The sequence below is a fragment of the Pteropus medius genome, unplaced genomic scaffold (assembly GCF_902729225.1).
Source record: "Pteropus medius unplaced genomic scaffold, Ma_sr-lr_union100, whole genome shotgun sequence".
Taxonomy (NCBI): Eukaryota; Metazoa; Chordata; class Mammalia; order Chiroptera; family Pteropodidae; genus Pteropus; species Pteropus medius.
In genome coordinates, this window is record NW_024349798.1 from 13,459,094 (window position 1) to 13,476,878 (window position 17,785).

The window sequence follows — 17,785 nt, forward strand, 5'->3', positions numbered from 1 at the left end:
AGGAGGGAATCCTTCCCAGCTTATTCTGCGATGTCAATAATAGCCTGATACCAAAGCCAGACAAAGACATTACCAGGAAGGTAAATGACAGGCCAACGTCCCTCGTGAAAATGCAAAATTGCTAAACAAATTTCTAGAAAATTGGGTCCAAAAATATATAAAAAGGATAATACCTCCTGACCAAGTGGAGTTTACCCAAGGAATGTAGGGATAGTTTGACATTAGAAAAAAATCAATATAATTTACCTTATTAACAAACTAAAAAATTAAAGACCGTGATCATCTCAGTAGACACATAAAACGCATTTAAAAATCTGACATTCATTTCTGATGATTTTTAAAAAAATTTCTCAACAAAGCAGGAATAGAATGAGGCTTCCTCCACCTGATAAGCTGACCTCACGCTTAATAGTGAAAGCTTGAAGGCTTTCTCCTTAAGATCGTAAGCTAAGTCCATCAAAAATATGAAATATATAAGGATCAATCTTACAACAGATATGAAAGATGCATACACTAAAAACCACAAAACACAGCTGACCGAAGCTAAAGACCTAAATAAATCAAGAGATATATCACATACAAGGATTGGAAGACTCAATATTGTCGATATGTCAGTTCTCTCAAATTGACCTACAGATTTCACACATTCCCAGAAACTTTTTTGTAGACACTGTTATCAGATTCTAAAATTCACAAGGAAACTTTTTTGTAGAAACTGTTACCAGATTCTAAAATTCACATGGAAATGAAAAGGAACTAGAATAGTCAAAAAGAAGAACCAAGTCAGAATACTAACATGACCTGATTTCAAGACTTATTATAAATCTACATTAATTAAGACAGCATGGAACTGGTATAAAAATAGACAAACAGATCAATGGAACAAAACAGAGCCCAGATTTGCTAATGATACATCGCATAAGAGGTTAATATCCAAAATATATAAAGAACTCATACAACTCAACAACAAAAAAACAAACAACCCAATTTAAAAATGGGCAGAAAACCTGAACAAATACTTCTCCAAAGAGGAAATACAGATGGCCAATAGACATATGAAAAGAAGCTCTAGGTCACTAATCATCAGAGAAATGCAAATTAAAACCACAATGAGATATCACCTGACACCTGTCAGAATGGCTATCACCAATAAATCAAAGAACAAGTGTTGGCGAGGATGTGGATAAAAGGGAACTCTCATACGCCATTGGTAGGACTGCAAATTGGTGCGGCCGCTATGGAAAACAGTCTGGAGATATCTCAAAAAATTAAAAATGGATATACATTTTGACCCAGCAATTGCACTTTTGGGCACTTATACAATAATTTGTAACGATCTATACACCCCAATCAATATTCATGGCAGCACAATTTATAATAGCCAAGATATGGAAGCAACCTAAATCAGACCATTGGATAAAGAAGTTATGGTTCATATATACAATGGAATATTACTCAGCCATTAAAAAAAAATGAAATCCTACTGTTTGCAACAATATGAATGGACCTAGAGATTATTATGCTGAGTGAAATAAGTCAGTCAGAGAAAGAGAAATACCATATGATTTCACTTATATGTGGAACCTAAAGAATAAAAAGAACAAACTAATCAAAAACAGACTCATAAATATAGAGGACATTTTGGTGATGGACAGAGGGGAGGAGAGTTAGGTGGCTGGAGAAAGGGGTGAAGGGTTAAAGAAGTACAAATTAGCAGTTGATAGATGGTCACAGGGATGAGGAGCACAGCATATGGAATGCAGTCAGCATCAATATGTTGGCTACGTGGAAAACCAGAGGCGTTAAGGAGCAATTAGGAGGATCGTTTTATAAACTATATAAATATCTAACTAATGTACTGAATACTTGAAACTAGTTTAAAAAAGAAAAAAAAAAGAGGCCAGAAATAGATCCACACGTATATGGACAACTTATTTTCAACAAAGGTACAAAGACAATTCAGTGGAGAAAAAATGTTCTTTTCAACAAAAGGTAATGGAAAAAGTTGATATCTGCAAAAAAAAAAAAAGTGAACTTCAATTCATAACTTACGTCATATATAAAATTAACTCTAAATGGAACATTAGACCTAAAGGTAAAATCTACAATTATTAAACTTCTAGAGGAAAATATAGAAAAGATATCTTAGACATAGCAAGAAAAGAGTGAAGCACCAAGGAATAAATAGATAAACTGGATTTTATCAAAATTTAAAACTTCTGCTTCTTTAAAAAACAAAAACACAAACACTGTTAAAAGAATGAAAAGAGCCACAGACCGGGAGAAAAATATTTGGAAATCATCTATATGATAAAGGATTTGTATCCAAAATAAATTGAGAACTTTTGAAATTCAATTAAAAAAAAAATCCAATAGAAAAATGCATAAGGGATTTGAAGAGACACTTCTCCAAAGACAGATGAATAATAAATAAACACATGAAAAAATGCTCAACACCATTAGTCATTAAAAAATGCAAATTAAAGCCACAGTGAGGTACCATTGCACACTTGTTAGACGGCTGAATTACAAAGGTCGACCATACCACAGGTCACTGAGGACGTAGGGGAGCTGGACCCTCGATGATACTGGTGGGAATGGAAAACAGCATGACCACTTTGGGAAGCAGCTTGTCAGTTCCTTCAAAAGATTATTATACAATCCAAGCATTTCACTAGGTATTTACCCAAGAGGAATGAAAGCCTTTTAGTGTCCTTTCAAAAGTCTGTGCATGAACGAACGTTCAGAGAAGCTTTCTTTGTAATGGCCTAAAACAGGAAACGACTCAGATGTCCGCACCACTCAGCGATAACAAGAAGAGAATTCCTGGTATACAATAACGTACAGCACGGTTGAGTCTCGAAATTATCATGCTGAGTGAAAGAAGCCAAAAAAAAAAAAAAAAAATACATACTGTTAGATTCCGTTTTTATAAAATTCTAGGATATGCAAACTAACTTACAGTGATGGAAAGCAGAAGGGTGGTCGTTGGGGGTGGGGTGAGAGAGAAGGATTATAAAGGGGCAAGGAAAGACCAATCAAATAAAGCCAAACGATCCAATTCATAAGAAAGAAGCCACACTGGATTTCTACAGGTGTTTTTATCTGAATGAACTAGCAGGTTTTATTTGAGACAAGCCAAAGTCTGGGTGCAGTGCTTATACTTTTTCTAGATATTTTTCCTTGCATAATTTTTAAAGCTAGCATGGGATTAAACAGCACTCACTAATATACCATGGCAGCTGGCAAGCACGTGGAGGTAAACATGAGAGAAGCCATTCACACCTCCAGGGCATCTAGCTGACATCCAGCAAGCACCAGCTACAGAGACAAAGTGTCACAAGGAAAGACAGTGACAGCTTTTTAAGAACCGTGAAATGAGACGGAACAACAACAGAATGTTTCCGACAAAATCTTATTCATGTTTCTGTAAAAGAAATTCTTACATGTATGTAACAGAATGAGGAGAAAGGAAAAAGTCATATTTCGTGTTTGACATTTTTACACCTGAGTTTCACATATACATTTACGGTTTTACAGCACTAAAGTAAATCCACGAGGGGAAACTGCAAAAGCTGTGTTCGTCTCTGTAAGTCAGTTTATCATCACATGTGCTCTCACGTCCTTCCACCCATTTATCTTTTCACGTTGCCAAGAACAGCCCTGGGAATAATCGCCTCCCACGCCAAATGCTGAGGATATGATAATTGGCGTCTGATGATGGGAAATGACATTTTAAAATAGCACTTTGAACTTCATCACATATACTTCGTCTTTAACTGTGTATACACTGCTTCAACTCCTAAATTTTCTAAGGGGGGACGGCATGTTTGTGGAAGATGGCCCAATAGCAAGCATTAATTCATCAAGACTTTGTATTGGTTAAAAACAACTTTGCAACCCATCAGGTCAAGTGTCTCTTGTATAACAGTGATCTTAAAATCCGAGGCCTAGCAAAAGGTCATGATATACCTATTTGTCTATCAAAATGACTTTCTGGTTTATGTGAGTAAAGATTTGAGTTTTTCAAATATCAAATATGCTAATAAATCAAAAGGAAATAAGTGATTCTTTGTTGTATTGAGAAACACATACCATGTGCCATTCATGTGTGAGATGCTGGTAATACTTTATAGAAAGAGACAACTTATGTGAAGGAACCGATTTGGGCATTCACATATTGATTCTTGCAAGCTCATAATACTGAAAAGAACCCAAGGAATTTGCTCAGTTTGATCCACGACAAATCTCCACCAGTTGGGCAGACCTCGGCCATGCAGTCACACAAAGTGTGTGGCTGATTGTCTGCTTCATCCCAACTAACCCTGCACACACAAGTTTACGCACAAAGTTAAAAAAGAGAGACTTGGGCAAAAGCTAATATTGCTCCTGTCAGCCAGTGGCACCGAGTGCCAGCTCACTCACAAGCAAGCAGGTATTTGCAGAACGGTTTGCTTAAGGCTACAACACAACAGAAAAGATATCTTAGAAAAGCAATGACTCCGACACCTATGCTAAAGAACCCTCCACACATACGCATAGGGAGGCGCATGCAAAGATCCAGGAGAGGCTGTGTCTGTAATGAAGAAAAGTCATGAACAACCTAGGTGGTTGGCATTAGATGATTTGTTAAAACCCCTGCCGCAGTCACCCAGCTGATTAGAAGGCAGCAGTAAAACGAAAAGAGTTAGAGTCATAGGGAAGGATAGGGCTGAACCTCTGATGCTTTGAAGAGTTTAAAAAAAAAAAAAAGACATGTCAAAAAACATGTCCAAGATGATGCCATTTGGGGAGAAAAATCCCACCCAAAACACTACGTTTCCTATGTATAAACATGTATCAGCACAAAAGCAAAGGAAAAGATCTGGAAAGAGCCAAAATAAACTCATAAGAGTGGCCCCTTCTGAAAGGAGAACGCGGAGGGAGGAGAGAGGGCCGTGAGGGCTGAGACACTAGGCGTCTTCCGCTAAATGCAGAACGAATAATAAACGACAATTTTATTCTGGTCCTGTCTACCGCTTTTTATATACATAAAACCGTGGTCATCTCTGCATGCTAATCTGCACCTCAGATAATCTGGTTGACCTTTTTAGTTTATCTGCTAAATCAAAAGAGAAAAAAGAACGATATTTTGTATTATTTATAGCCGTCAGCTTGATCTTATTCCGGCTCTGAAACGAACCAACGAAAACATACTTTCCAAGGTTAGAGGTTGATTCTAAGATTGCTTTGATGACAACATACCGATGTCATTTTTCTGCAGAAAAATTTACTTTTCGTCTTTACAACTTATTATGCATGGTTGAGATGATGTGTTCCCGGTGTCAACACAATAATCGCGTCTCTAACCTGGGAGACCTTCGCTTTGGCTGAACTTTGTCTCAGCTGTTGCACAGGCAACACATCTTGCGTCCCTCATCTTGGGGCGTCCCCCGAGGGCCCACAGCAGTCCTACACGTGGCAGGGATCTGTGCTTGGATGGAGTGCCAAAAGGTGAGCACAGCTACCAAACATTGCAGCTACTCTCCCACTGAAAATCCCAGGAAACTCACAGAATGAAATGCCAAAGAAATTAATTCAGACTCCAAGACTCGTAGGCCCCAGCAACAAACAACTGAAATATTCATGGATAGGAGAACTCAAGACAGCAATTTCCCCTAAACTCATCTATAGAGTCAGTGCAATCCCCATCCAAGTCCCAGCAGGCGTTTTGTAGAAACTGATGAAATGATTCTAAAAATCAATGAGGAAACGCAAAGCACTAGAACAGGCACCAGTTTTGTAAAAGGACAAAGTTGGAAGACTCACAATACTTGATTTCAGTACTCTCCGTAAAATAAAATAATCGAGACTGTGGTAATTAGAATGAAGATAAATGTACAGATCAATGGAACGCAACACAAATTCCAGGAATAGACCACACGCACACAGAGTCGACTGAATTTTAACAAAGGTACCACTGCAGTTCCATGGGGAGAGAGTAATCATTTCAACAAATGGTATTGGATATCTGTATGGGAAAAAACGACCAGCAAGCCCTACGTGACACCACACACAAAAATTAACTCGGGACGGAACACAGACCTAAATGTAAAAGCCAAAATGATAAAAATTCTAGGAGAAAACCTTCGTGACCTAGGTAGACAAAGATTTCTCAGCACACAAAAAGCATGATGCATAAAAGAAAAACACTGATAAAGTGGACTTCATCAAAATTAAAAGCTTTAGTACTTTGACTGCCACCACTGAGAACATGAAAAGGCAAGCCACAGAGGAGAAGATATTCATGGTACATCTGACAAAATGTACAATGAACTCTGATGAACAACAGGAAGACAAACAATCTATAAAAATGGGCAAAAGATGTGAGCAGACACTTCACCAAAGATGCGACAAACAGATACCAAGCACATGGAAAGGTGCTTCACATCATTAGTCAGCCGGGAAATGCAAATTAAAACGAGACACCACTGCACACTCACTAGAAGAGCTAAAATTAAAAAGACAAGCTGTGGAAGTGTGAGGTCACCGGAACCCATACATTTCCGGTGGCACGCATAGTGGCACCAGGTTTCCATACCGTGCCTGGCCCCACCAAGCATCTGAGGTGTCCAGCCTGCTCTAAACCACTGAGTGGGTCACATCGAGCATGACGGGATGGCCTTGCTCTCTGCCTTGGGTCCTGGGCTCTAAACAGGCCATCACTAACCCTGTGCTCGCTGGCATGCTCTGAGCAGCTCCTAGAGCTTTCCTGAGGTAAAGCCTTGATTTAGGTAATTAGTAAAAAGCCTGCTGTCATCATTACCTCAGGTGACCTAAATATCCAAGGCTGGGTCCCCTCCACCCCCCATACAAATGAACTCCTCCAAGAATACTTTAGAGGGGTGGTTCTCAAAGTGAGGGCAGGGACCAGCAGCCTCAGCGTGGCCTGGGAGGGTGTTAGGAAGGCAGAACCCTGGACTCCAGACCGCCCCCTCCTGCCGGGTCAGTCTGCATCCGCGTGAGAGAGAGAGAAGCCTGTGAGGCCACAGCTAAGGCGCCACTGAGGAAACAGGAGAAAGCTGCTAAACGCTCTGCAAGGAGGAGGCGGCAGGCGGGGGCAAGGGTGGCTGGGATGGAGGCACCGGCCACAGCAGGAGCCACCCTGGAAAGGGTGAGTGTCTCGGAGACATCTTAGTTTTCCAAACAACCTCCGCTGTGGCTAAACAGCTCCGACGCTGCAGCTTGGTGAGGTCTGAGCGCGTCTCGGACTGCAAGAAACGGAGTGAAGAAGGAAAAGTGCTTGAAACTTTCTCAGACCTTCAGGAGATCTGTTTGAAAACCTGATCAAAATGGTGACGTCCCTTTCTCAAGAACACACACACCCGTTTTACATGCTCTTGGGGAATTCACAGACCTCCTGGTCTTGAGTGCGCATTAGGAATTCCTGCTTTGGGGACAGACACAGAGGTGCAGAAGAAAAAAAGATTTAAAACTAACATTTTTTTTCTAAAACGGAAAAAAGTGAGGAAGTTTCAACACAAAAGAAATGTAGATGCTTATAAATTATTCGATCTAGGCAACTTAATTACACAGAGGAAACAAGATCAAAAGTATTCCATCATGTCACCTGGCTTTGTCACCAGATCAGTTTTGACACTTTCTCACTTAAAACGTCAACTTCTTAGACTCCTCAAAGCACGGTCTGCTTCACCCAACCCTGGTTTCTCGACCCAGCATTTGGGACACCTGGGATCGGATCACAATTATTTATGTGCCATTGGGACCCATCTGTCCCAGAGACTCTGTATGGGCGAAGGAAACATTTCTTTCCATAAAAGTGAACAATGGAAAACTCCTTATCACTGAGAAGCTGAAAGTTTCTGCTTGATCAGGGAAGTTCAATGCCAGGACTGTCCTGGCTCTGTGGTTGGCAGGCACTGACCAAGGAGGCCCCCCAGAACCACACGGAGGACCACGGTGAAAGGAACCTCGCATATTAACTCTTTCTGTAATACTTTCTAAGGGCCTACCTTGCACAGGCATCACTCTAAGACGCCAGGACAGGCCGATCCTCCATCCTGTTGTCCAAGATCTATGGCCTCCCAGGGCTCTGTATACCTGTGAGATAAGTAAAGTCAGACCATTCAGCACCTGTGCTATTTTAGGGCTCACAAAAGGATGGAGGACCAGCCTCTCTTAGGCAGGTCCCTGCCTGGACCAGCCTCTCTTAGGCAGGTCCCTGCCAGGGTCCCTCCCAGACCCTGGATACCTTGGGCATCCCACCTGCCCATCAAGGTACAGACACACCTCCATCATTCAATTCCCTCCCGTCCCTCCGAAGACAAAGCTGGAAGAAGCACCTGTTAGACTTTGATTCCCACCTACCTGCCAGTTACTTCTAGGCTCAGCTTCCAAGTGATTTTCTGATTTGCTAATTTCTTTCACTTTCTATAAGCCCGTGTCACTTCTGCACCATAATTTCAACAATTCAATGAACACCAAAAAAAAAGAGGGAGACAACAGAACCAATTTTATCATCGACTAGTCGGAAGCAATGCTCAGTAATGCATGTTTTAATTTTAAAAATGTTCAAAATTTTTTTTTTTTTTAAATTCAGGAGCTGCAGTGAGGTTTGCATGCAGATCTCAAGCCCTCTGGGCACAGTGTCTCAGGGCCTCTGCCCCAGTGTTTGAGGGTATATGTCAGGGCCTTTTCCAATCATCTGCCCAAACCCTGACATTTAAAACAACGTGGTGAAAACAACTTCCTGGCATTTTTTAAGTTTCCTATTTGCCTACACACCTGCCTGGTGGACTGTGGACATTTTAAATAAATGTCTCCATAGGGGGCATCACTGGTGCCAGACAGCAAAGAGGCATATAGCAGAATGTTCTGTGCCTCAAAAAAAACTGCACACCAACCCAAGGCCCAAGTCCCGAAACTGATTAAATCAACTGTGATACAGCCACTCAATGGAAAACCATACAGCTATGAGAGACTACAGTAACCCGTCCGTGCATAACAATATAGTATATACTGCAGTATATATAATTTGCTATATACAATATTATATTGTGCATCATATTAATGAACAGAAATTGTTGATTATATTTATCAAATAAGTACTATTTATTACGATTATATTTTATTATGTACCACAAGTCATTGCAGTAAACACATTATACATTAATACATGAAAAATCAAATGGCAGAGAACTGTAAAGTCATCCCATTTGGCTAAAAATAAAAGAGCACATTTTAATCTATAAATAGGAATATGCGCATCAATTATCTGGGGCTCAGTCTTTCCTGCGCATCAGCATCACCCTGAGGACTAGTTAAAACGCAGACTGCTGGGTGAGCGGGAGAAGCCGCATTTCTAACACGCTCGCGGGCGATGTTGCTGGTCCCAGGACGCGCTCACACCCTGAGTTACAGGGGCAGTCGGGAGGAAGGGGAACTTTGGGCTTTTAATTTCAGAAAACTTACGTATTCATTCAACAACCCTTGCAGAGTGCCTGCGGGGTGCAGGGCAGCCGTGGACCGCCCGGGGTGGGGATGGGGCAGTAACGAGAACTGCCACCATTCCTCCGCCTCCCGGGTGCCTCGACCTAGAGGGGAAACTGAGGCTCCGAGGCCGCAGACGGACTCCGGCAGAGCAGGGTTTCGAACCCCAGGCCCTGAGACGCCGGGAAGCATCCCGCCGCTCCCAGGTTTCGGGTACGGTTCCTGACGAGGCCCTGGTGGGAGGACTCCGGGGAGGCCGCGCTCGGGGGTACCGGGCCGAGGGAGAGCCGGGTGGGGCGGTCTGGTCCGCGGGGAGCGGCCGGCTTGCGCCCGCGGTCGCCCCGCCTTAAGCGGCTGGCCGTGGCGAGGGGGCGGGGCGCAAGGGCCCGGCGGGTGCGCGCACGCTCGTACTCACGCTCGTACTCACGCTCGTGCTCACGCTCCTGCTCGTGCTCGTGCTCGTTCCCGCGAGACCGGCTCATGGGAGCAGCGCCAGGATAGAGGATCGCCGAACAGCCTCCGTAACGCAGGCGCGGTGGCCAAGTGGTAAGGCGTCGGTCTCGTAAACCGAAGATCACGGGTTCGAACCCCGTCCGTGCCTGCCACTTGAGTCTCCTTTGCTGGGGAGACTTTTTAGGAGTGGGGACCATTCCTCCCGAGTGTTCACCCGCAGTGTGCATCTCCCTGATCCCGCGATCAGATCCTCGCCCCCGCCTGCCACTGGACCAACTGTTTTCACCAGTTGGGCTGCAAACTCTCCTCCCGCGCTCGCAGTTCGGGGGGCCCGGCCGCGACACCAACACACTTGGCGCGGGGACTTCGAGCTCCCTGGGCGCCTGGTGCTCTGGGGGAGGTGGAGGGCTCCGGGCCGGCTGGGGTCGCAGACTCCAGGGCCCCAGGGGTCACGTGGAAACCGTGTCCCCCGCGAAGGCCCAACACCCTTCGGACAAGACACTCGGAGCCGCTAGGCTTTTTCTGCACCCCGAAGTCCCGTCTGTCCTCTGCGGCGAGCCCTGCCGCAGCCGGGCGCCCGCCCACAGCCGCGCTCGGCAGAGGGAAATCCCTTGTCACTCCTGCGCCAGCGGGAGAGGAACCGACGCGGAGCCGCCCTGACGTGACCACGGAGCCCTCCCTCTGGGCCTCCGCTCGCCCCGCGGCGCAATGGGGCGCGGCAGCTGCCAGGGACAGGCCTCTGGAGCAGCGGCGGCGACGTCCCACGGCACCTGTTTGCGTCGCACCACGGGCCTCTCGGAGGCAGGGACAGAGGTTTCGCGACGACCTCAGCCGACCCCCAGGAGCTGGCGTGTTGCAGGGTCTGAAAACCAGCCTCCCCTAAAGGGGGCTGAGACTCCTAACTGAAAGGCCGGGTCCACGGAGCCCTCGCTGTACGCCTGGGGGGGCCGGGTCTGGGGCGTCCCCGGGGAACCAGCCAGACCGGGCCGGGGGGAGGGGCAGAGAGGGAGGTGACGGCGGGGGAGGGGAGCCTGGCAGGAGCGACCGAGAAGGAGCTCCGACTCTCACACTGGCGGTGCAGCAGCACCCCTGGGGGGCTCGTTAGAGCACGGCTGGCCGGACCCCCCCTGAGCGGCTGCATTCAGGAAGCAGGTCTCACGCCCCCGGGGGTGCTGACGCTGCCAGCGCGTGGACCACACGAAGCACACGCGCTCTTCCGAGGAGAGCCATAGTCCAGGGCCGCGTTCTAAGCCCCGGAGCACGTGCGTTTGCGCGTATATATACGAATGTGTAAGACGACACACAGGGACACCGTGAACGCCGGCGCTGCTCGCACGTCAACCTGGGGATCGCGTTAAATGCGGGTTCTGTGTGACTCGGGGGTGGAGCCCGAGACTCTGCCTTTCTAACTTGCCTCTGGGCGACGCCGGTGCGGCTGGTCCCCGCCCTCACGGAGTAGCCAGGGAACAGAAGGATCCACACCAAAGTAACAGTCCTTGCCTCTCCCGAGGGAAGTAGCCCGGGAGAACGGTTAAAAGGCCTCCTTCACCTCTTACCCCGTAAACTTTTACATTCTTTGGATTTCTTACAAGATGACTGTATTATAAGCGTGATTTTTTTTCTCCCCAGAAATCACCTACAAAGCCCACAAACACAAAGATAACCTATTAGAACGCAGGCAAATTGGAACCATCTAGAATTAACACAGATAAAATGATTAAATGTTCTCTTTTCTCCACGAGGGCCGTCCATTCGTTTCTTTTTTAAGAAGTGCCACAAAAGAACACTTACTTTCCTACCTGTTAAAAAATAAAAATAAGACCACACTGCTCCCCCCCGCCACCGCCAAAGGCCATTTTCTGGGAAGTCTGCCCATACAGAGTTTCCTGTCCTCCCCAAAGAATGAAGTGGCACTCTCCTGTGACATCTTAGGAAAGAGCCCATCGTCATCCTCCCTCCCCCGCCACTGTCCGCACTTCACCCTACAAAGGTGCCGCACCCTGTGCCCCAAGTAAGAATGGACTTTAGAAAAAGGCAGTTTACAGAATGTACTCTAGTGCCATTTATGTCCCCCTTCCTCATCGCAGAAAATAGCTAAGGGTATATACTCATGTGTGGACGCCTGCTTGCTGTTTTGTTTGTTTCGTTTTGAAGCCTGGAAGACTACACCCGAATCTCAAAACTGTCATGTCTAGTTGAAATCTGGGGGTGCCGCGGAGCTGTAAAACCAGTTTGGCGCAGACTGCAGAATCAGAAACTCCGGAGCAAAATCCTCTGTTTGGGTCCTGTTGACTCTTAAATGAGTAAAGCCAATCATGTGTCTGAATAATCAAGACGTTTTATGTTGATTTAAGCCATGTTCATGAATATTTAAAGTTGTGTTTGGATTTCTCTAACTTTTGTATGAATTTCATGCCTGGAAGTCACCTGGAAGTCACCTGGAAGTCAGGAGTCTTTGTTCTGAGAAAAATCACTCTCCGGTCTCCCCTAAATATGTAAAGGGAAGATAAGAAGGCCCCTGATGAGAGCCAAGTAAATGTAACTGAGACCTCGCTGTGCAAACTTGGCCACTGGGGAGAGAGTGGATTTGCACAAAGAGCCCAGGGTTTCCTGGGAAAGAAGTTAAACTCTTCCAACTCACCTCTCTGTTATTCAGTTAGAGAGATCTGTAAGGGATAGATCATGATGATCAGTGGCAGAAAAAGGGTTAGTAGGACTTTGAAACCGAAGAGAGCCCGGGATCCTAGCGTTAGCAAAGGGAAGGACTGTGTGTCAACAGAGGCTGCGCAGGAGCAAGTTTCAACAGTGCCGCCTTGTGGCAGCATGACGCAAGAGCACTGCGGGATGGATTCTCTTCCCCACACCTACCAGGAATGGGTGGGAGCCAGGGACCCACCACAGAACCTCTCTGTGCCTCAGTCTCTTTCCCATTCTAAAACTGGAATAACACACATTCACCCGCTTCGCCTCTCATGCAGTTCATCTGACGACAACACTGTAAACATCCACTGGCCAGGATGTAAATGCGGATCCATGGCATCATGGGCAGTCATTAAAAAGAATGATTGGTTGATCTGAAGGGGTGATAATGAGATACAATTGAGTGAGAATAGTTGGTGTCCTGTTTTTTGGTTTTGCTTATACTGCTTTATTGAGGTATAATTGATATACCAAAAAACTTTACATATTTAATGTATATGATTTGGTGAGTTTGGACATACGTGATACCAGGACCACAGCCAAGATAACAGTCATATCCATCACCTTCAAGTGTCCTGTGTCCCTTTGCTTTTTTTGCATATGTGATGGAAGACTTAACATGACATCTACTCTCTTAACAAATTTAAGTACACAGTATAGTATTATTAGCTCTAGGCACTATGTTATCCAGCAGATGTCTAGAATTTATTCATCTTGTGTAATAGTATCTTTAGCTGATTCCTGTGTTTGTAAAAAATAAAGAAGCGTATTTATCGATATACTTGTATGGAGATTTATATCTATAGATATAGTTAGATATTTCTCAGAATTTGAAGAAAGTCCACCCCCCACATGGAAGTTTCCATGTCATGCTGTTGACCATGAATACCTCCAGGTGGGGTGAGAGATGGAGAGGAATTGCAGAAAAAAATTACTGATTTTTTCCCTAATATCACAGCATCAGAAAGAGAATCTATGTTACTTTTGGAGTCACTGTTTTTGCAACAGAAACTTGTAACATTAACAACTGAAAAAAAAAAAAAGTGTAATGAGCATACAGATGTCAGGGCTCCGGAGAGCACAGGTGTTAACCCAGAGCTGGCGCTGCCGTCCGTGAGATGCCAGGTCTGCAGGGAAAAAGTTTGCCCTTGTCATCCGAACTGACCCTCTCCAAGGAGAGGCCTCCAGGCCACTGCTCTGGCATGCCTCCCATCTGGGCTGACATCACGCGCTTAGAAAACCCATATCATAGGATAAAAAAAAATGGGACTCGTAATAAGGGAGCGAGTGGTTTGTAGTTGAGCATGAGCTGAGAACCACATTTCAAAACCAGAAGCGTATTTCAGGCACAAGTAGCACTTAAAAGAAAATATTGTGGCAGGCCCCTGGAAGCAGCAGACGTTGTTTATGTCACGTCAACTTGAGTTTTGCTTAGCAAATCACCAGGCTGGCGCATGATGAACATTTCCTGAGACTGTGTTCGCTTCCGTCCCCACCCTACCCTTCCAACTCAGGTGAGCAGACATGATTTTCACCTAACTGTGGGCAAAAACGAACCCCTGAACCTGAGGCCTCGCGGGGATGAAAAATCCGTTAATACTTCTTGAAACACACTCAGATAAGAAACCCACATCTCCCTTCGAGAAGTGTTGGCGGACAGACTCTGAGGTGTCCCCACTTATCCGTGCCTTCAGGTGTTCACACCCTCATGTAATTCTTTCCTCTTGAGTGTGCGTGGGACTGTGACCTGCTTCCAACCAACACTGTACAGCAAAGGTGACGTGAAGTCACTTGTCTGTTACATAAGCTGGCAACACCCATCTTGCTGGCAGACTCTCTCTCTTACTGGTTTGATGAAATAAGGGGCCATGTTGGGGCAGCCATGATGACCAAAAAAAAAAAACAGAGGACATCATCTGGCCTACAACCAGCTGAAGCCCTCAGCCCAGCAGGTCACAGGAACTGAATTCTGTCAACAGCTATGTGAGCTTGAAAGCAAGTTTTCCTTCGTTGCTGTGAGCCGAATGCTTGCGTCGTCCCCCACCCTCCCCCCCAATTCATATGTTGAAGCCCTGGTCCCCAATGTATTTGGAGGTGAGGCCTTTAGGTGCTGACTAGGGTAGATGAGGTCATGGCGGTGGGGCACTTATGGTAGAATTAATGCCTTGTAAAAAGAGGACAAGACATGGGAGACCTCCCCCCACCACCACTGTATGAGGACACAGTGTGAAGGCACCATCTGTAAGCCAAGAAGAGGGCTGTCACCAGACACTGAACCTGCCAGCACCTTGACGTTAGACTTCCCAGCCTCCAGAACTGTGAGAAATAAATGTTTGTCGTTTAAGCCACCCAGTCTGTGATAGTTTTGTTATAACAGCCCAAACTGATAAAGACACTGGCTGAGCGTTGAGGTGAGCGCAGCCAAACACTCTGACTGCAGCCTTGCAGAGAACCCAGCTACGCTGTGCCTGGATTCCTGACCCGCAAAACCAGGAGATCATAAGCGTGTGTTGTTCATTTGTAACGTAGGCTGCCAAGTCTGTAGTGATATTGTTATGCAACAATAGGTAACTCTCGCAGAAGGAGTCTGATATAGAACATCAAAATCTGGTCTCCCACACAGGTCCCCCCGTGGTTCATGGCGAAATCTGCCTGAAGCCCAGATAGAAACCTGGGATTCGCCCTTGTGGTCATTTTCTACCACGGCGGTACCAACTCATCACAACCTTAGAGGCTGAAAGCAGCAGTTTCTCTAGGCCAGAAGCCCAGGTTGCCTTGCCCAGGTCACTTTGCTCTGGGCTTCACAAGTTCAAAGTTAAGGTGTTGACAGACCGGGCTATTATCAGGAGGCTCTGGGAAGAATCGGCTTCCATGTTTACTTAGACGCTTTGCCAAATTCACTTCCTTGCACTTGGAGGACTGAGTTCTCTGTTTCCTTGGCTCCAAGAGCCTCTCGCCAGTCCCTGCACATGGTGTCTGTACATCTGCGGCTCGCGTTTCAAATGTGACTTCTCCTTCTACTGCTTCGTGCTCCTGTGAGCCAAAGCGAGTTCTCTGCTTTTACGGGCTCATGGATTTAGACTGGGGGGCCCCCCTAGATAATCCGGACTAGTCTCCCCATTTAAAAGTCTGTCACCTTCATTACATCTGCAAAGTCCCTTTTGCCATGAAACATCACACACTCCTAGGGCCCTGGGATTAGGGTGCGGGCATATTTGGGAGGGCATTATTCCGCCTACCCCAACCCTAGACTCAACGCTCCATCTTCACCTGCATACGACTGGTCTCTGCCTAAAACTCTCTCCAAACGGTCACCGCTGTGACTGTCCCACTCCTCCTCTGAGGTCTGGCGTCTGGACCGGGGCCGCCGACGCCTCACTGGTATTCCTGGCTTGCAATCTTCTCTCTCGTCCATGCCTCTTCCACTGTCATCTCTCGAACACAGGAGTGAACACGTCGCTCTCATCCTTCGGTCCTTCGCAGCTGTGCCACCTGCCATCGTCCCTCTTGCTCTTTTCATACCAGCCTTGCTTATTTCTTCACTGTGACTTGTTCCTTAGTCCTCTGGGCCTGGGCTGCTCCCTCTGCCTGCAATGTCCTTCCTCCGCCCTCATCTTCCTGGAAAACTCCTGCTCACGCCACAAAACCTGACCTCGCTGTTACTCAAGTAACCATTAATTAACTCCCCTCAGTCGGAGTTAATTGCTATTGCCTCTGTGCACCACCACCACCTTGAGTTTATTGCTTTTATGGCACCAATTGCAAGAAATTACAATTACTACCTAGCATGGACATTGTTATCTCCTCGGAGAGCAGAGGCTGAAAGCTCAAATGTCCACAGGAGCCAGACAGATCACGTGAACATAGGAAGCCACTTGGGTATAAGACAACAGGAACTAGTGGGGACTGAGGAAAACTTGAGAGAGTGTGCCAGGCTAAAGGCCACCACGTTTCTGAAAACCCCATGGAGACGAGACCCAAGAATCCTACTCTGAGATGTTAACTGTGCAGAAGTTCTCGTGTGTGTACACCAGCCATGCACGGCAGCAGTGAGGAGAACGGAGAACTGGGGTGGGCTCAGAGTTAAGTGCAACCATTCAGATGAATGAACTAGAACTACATCGCTCAAGGTGGTTAAAACTCACAGAATACGAGACAAAAGGCAGCCATAGAGAGATGATTCTCTACGATACCATTTACACAGAGTCGATATTGTAGAAACAATGCCCTATTTGCTGTTTCCGGCTGCACAGGTAGTAAAAGCATCAGAAACGTGCCTGAAAGTGGTAGCATCTAAATTCAGGATGATGTTTGTGGGGATGTCAGACAGTGGGCTAAGATGCAGCAAGGGCACGCAGAGCTTTGGTCGTGGATGAATATGGGTTTGATTTATGTAGTAATTAAGCTGGGTGGTAGGCACATGGGTGTTTGTTCCTTTTATATCCTTTTAGGTTGGTCTGAAATATCTCATAATTAAAAGCGAAAAAAAAAGAAAAAAGAAAAAGTGGGTCTAGTGTGCTGGAACCCCCATCTTACCACTTAGCACAGAGTCTGGCACATAAATGAGGAAGAAAATACTACTTTCATTTTCCACGTAAAATAATTGAAAGAGAGAGGTGGTATTTCCCCCAGGTTCTGGAGGGTTTATTGGTGTTGGGTACAGGGCAGGAGAAGCGTGGGGAGAATTAGAAACAGCCCATGCCTGGGCCTCCCCCAGACCCAGACCTCCCTGGCTCAGAGGTATGCAGACCCTTGCAGAATGTGGCATGCCAAGGCCACACCAGTCCAGTTTCAGAGAGGAACTGAATGGCCATTTAAATCTCTACTATCGACACCCAGAAGATATCAGAGCGGGTGGGGGTGGGGAGGGGCTCCAAAATAACACAGCTCAACAGCTTTAAAAATTCTCCCGCTCCTCTTCCTCCCTGGGCCCCACCTCAGTGGGAAGCCGCCTCTGGCCTCTTCCCAGAGTCTGTCCCAATCCAGCCGGCTGACTTGCCTCTGTCTGACCAGCTCCACACTTGTCACATACACGATCCAGCCTTTTCCCAGACTTGGTGTATCTCCAACCTGTCCAGGTGCCTTTTCATTGGCCCCGTCACCCATGACCCTTAAGGGTGTATCAAGATCCTGCTCACGAGGC

General features: G+C 46.1%; 1 long non-coding RNA gene and 1 other non-coding gene across 4 annotated transcripts in view; one reads left to right on the forward strand and one right to left on the reverse strand.

The window, feature by feature from the left end:
• Positions 1 to 10,971, reverse strand: part of LOC120620412 (uncharacterized) — a 39,520-nt gene extending 28,549 nt beyond the window's left edge. For 2 of the 3 annotated variants that reach the window (XR_005657852.1, XR_005657850.1), the window contains exons 1-2: positions 9,472 to 9,801; positions 8,013 to 8,100 (exon numbers count right to left, since the gene is read on the reverse strand). This is a non-coding gene — a long non-coding RNA (uncharacterized LOC120620412). Of the gene's footprint in view, positions 1 to 8,012; positions 8,101 to 9,471; positions 9,802 to 9,916 lie in introns of those variants that run through there. The other variant, XR_005657851.1, reaches the window with a different exon arrangement.
• Positions 10,019 to 10,090, forward strand: TRNAT-CGU (transfer RNA threonine (anticodon CGU)). The gene has a single exon. It is a non-coding gene; the product is annotated as a tRNA-Thr (tRNA).
• Positions 10,972 to 17,785: the final 6,814 nt, after the last annotated feature.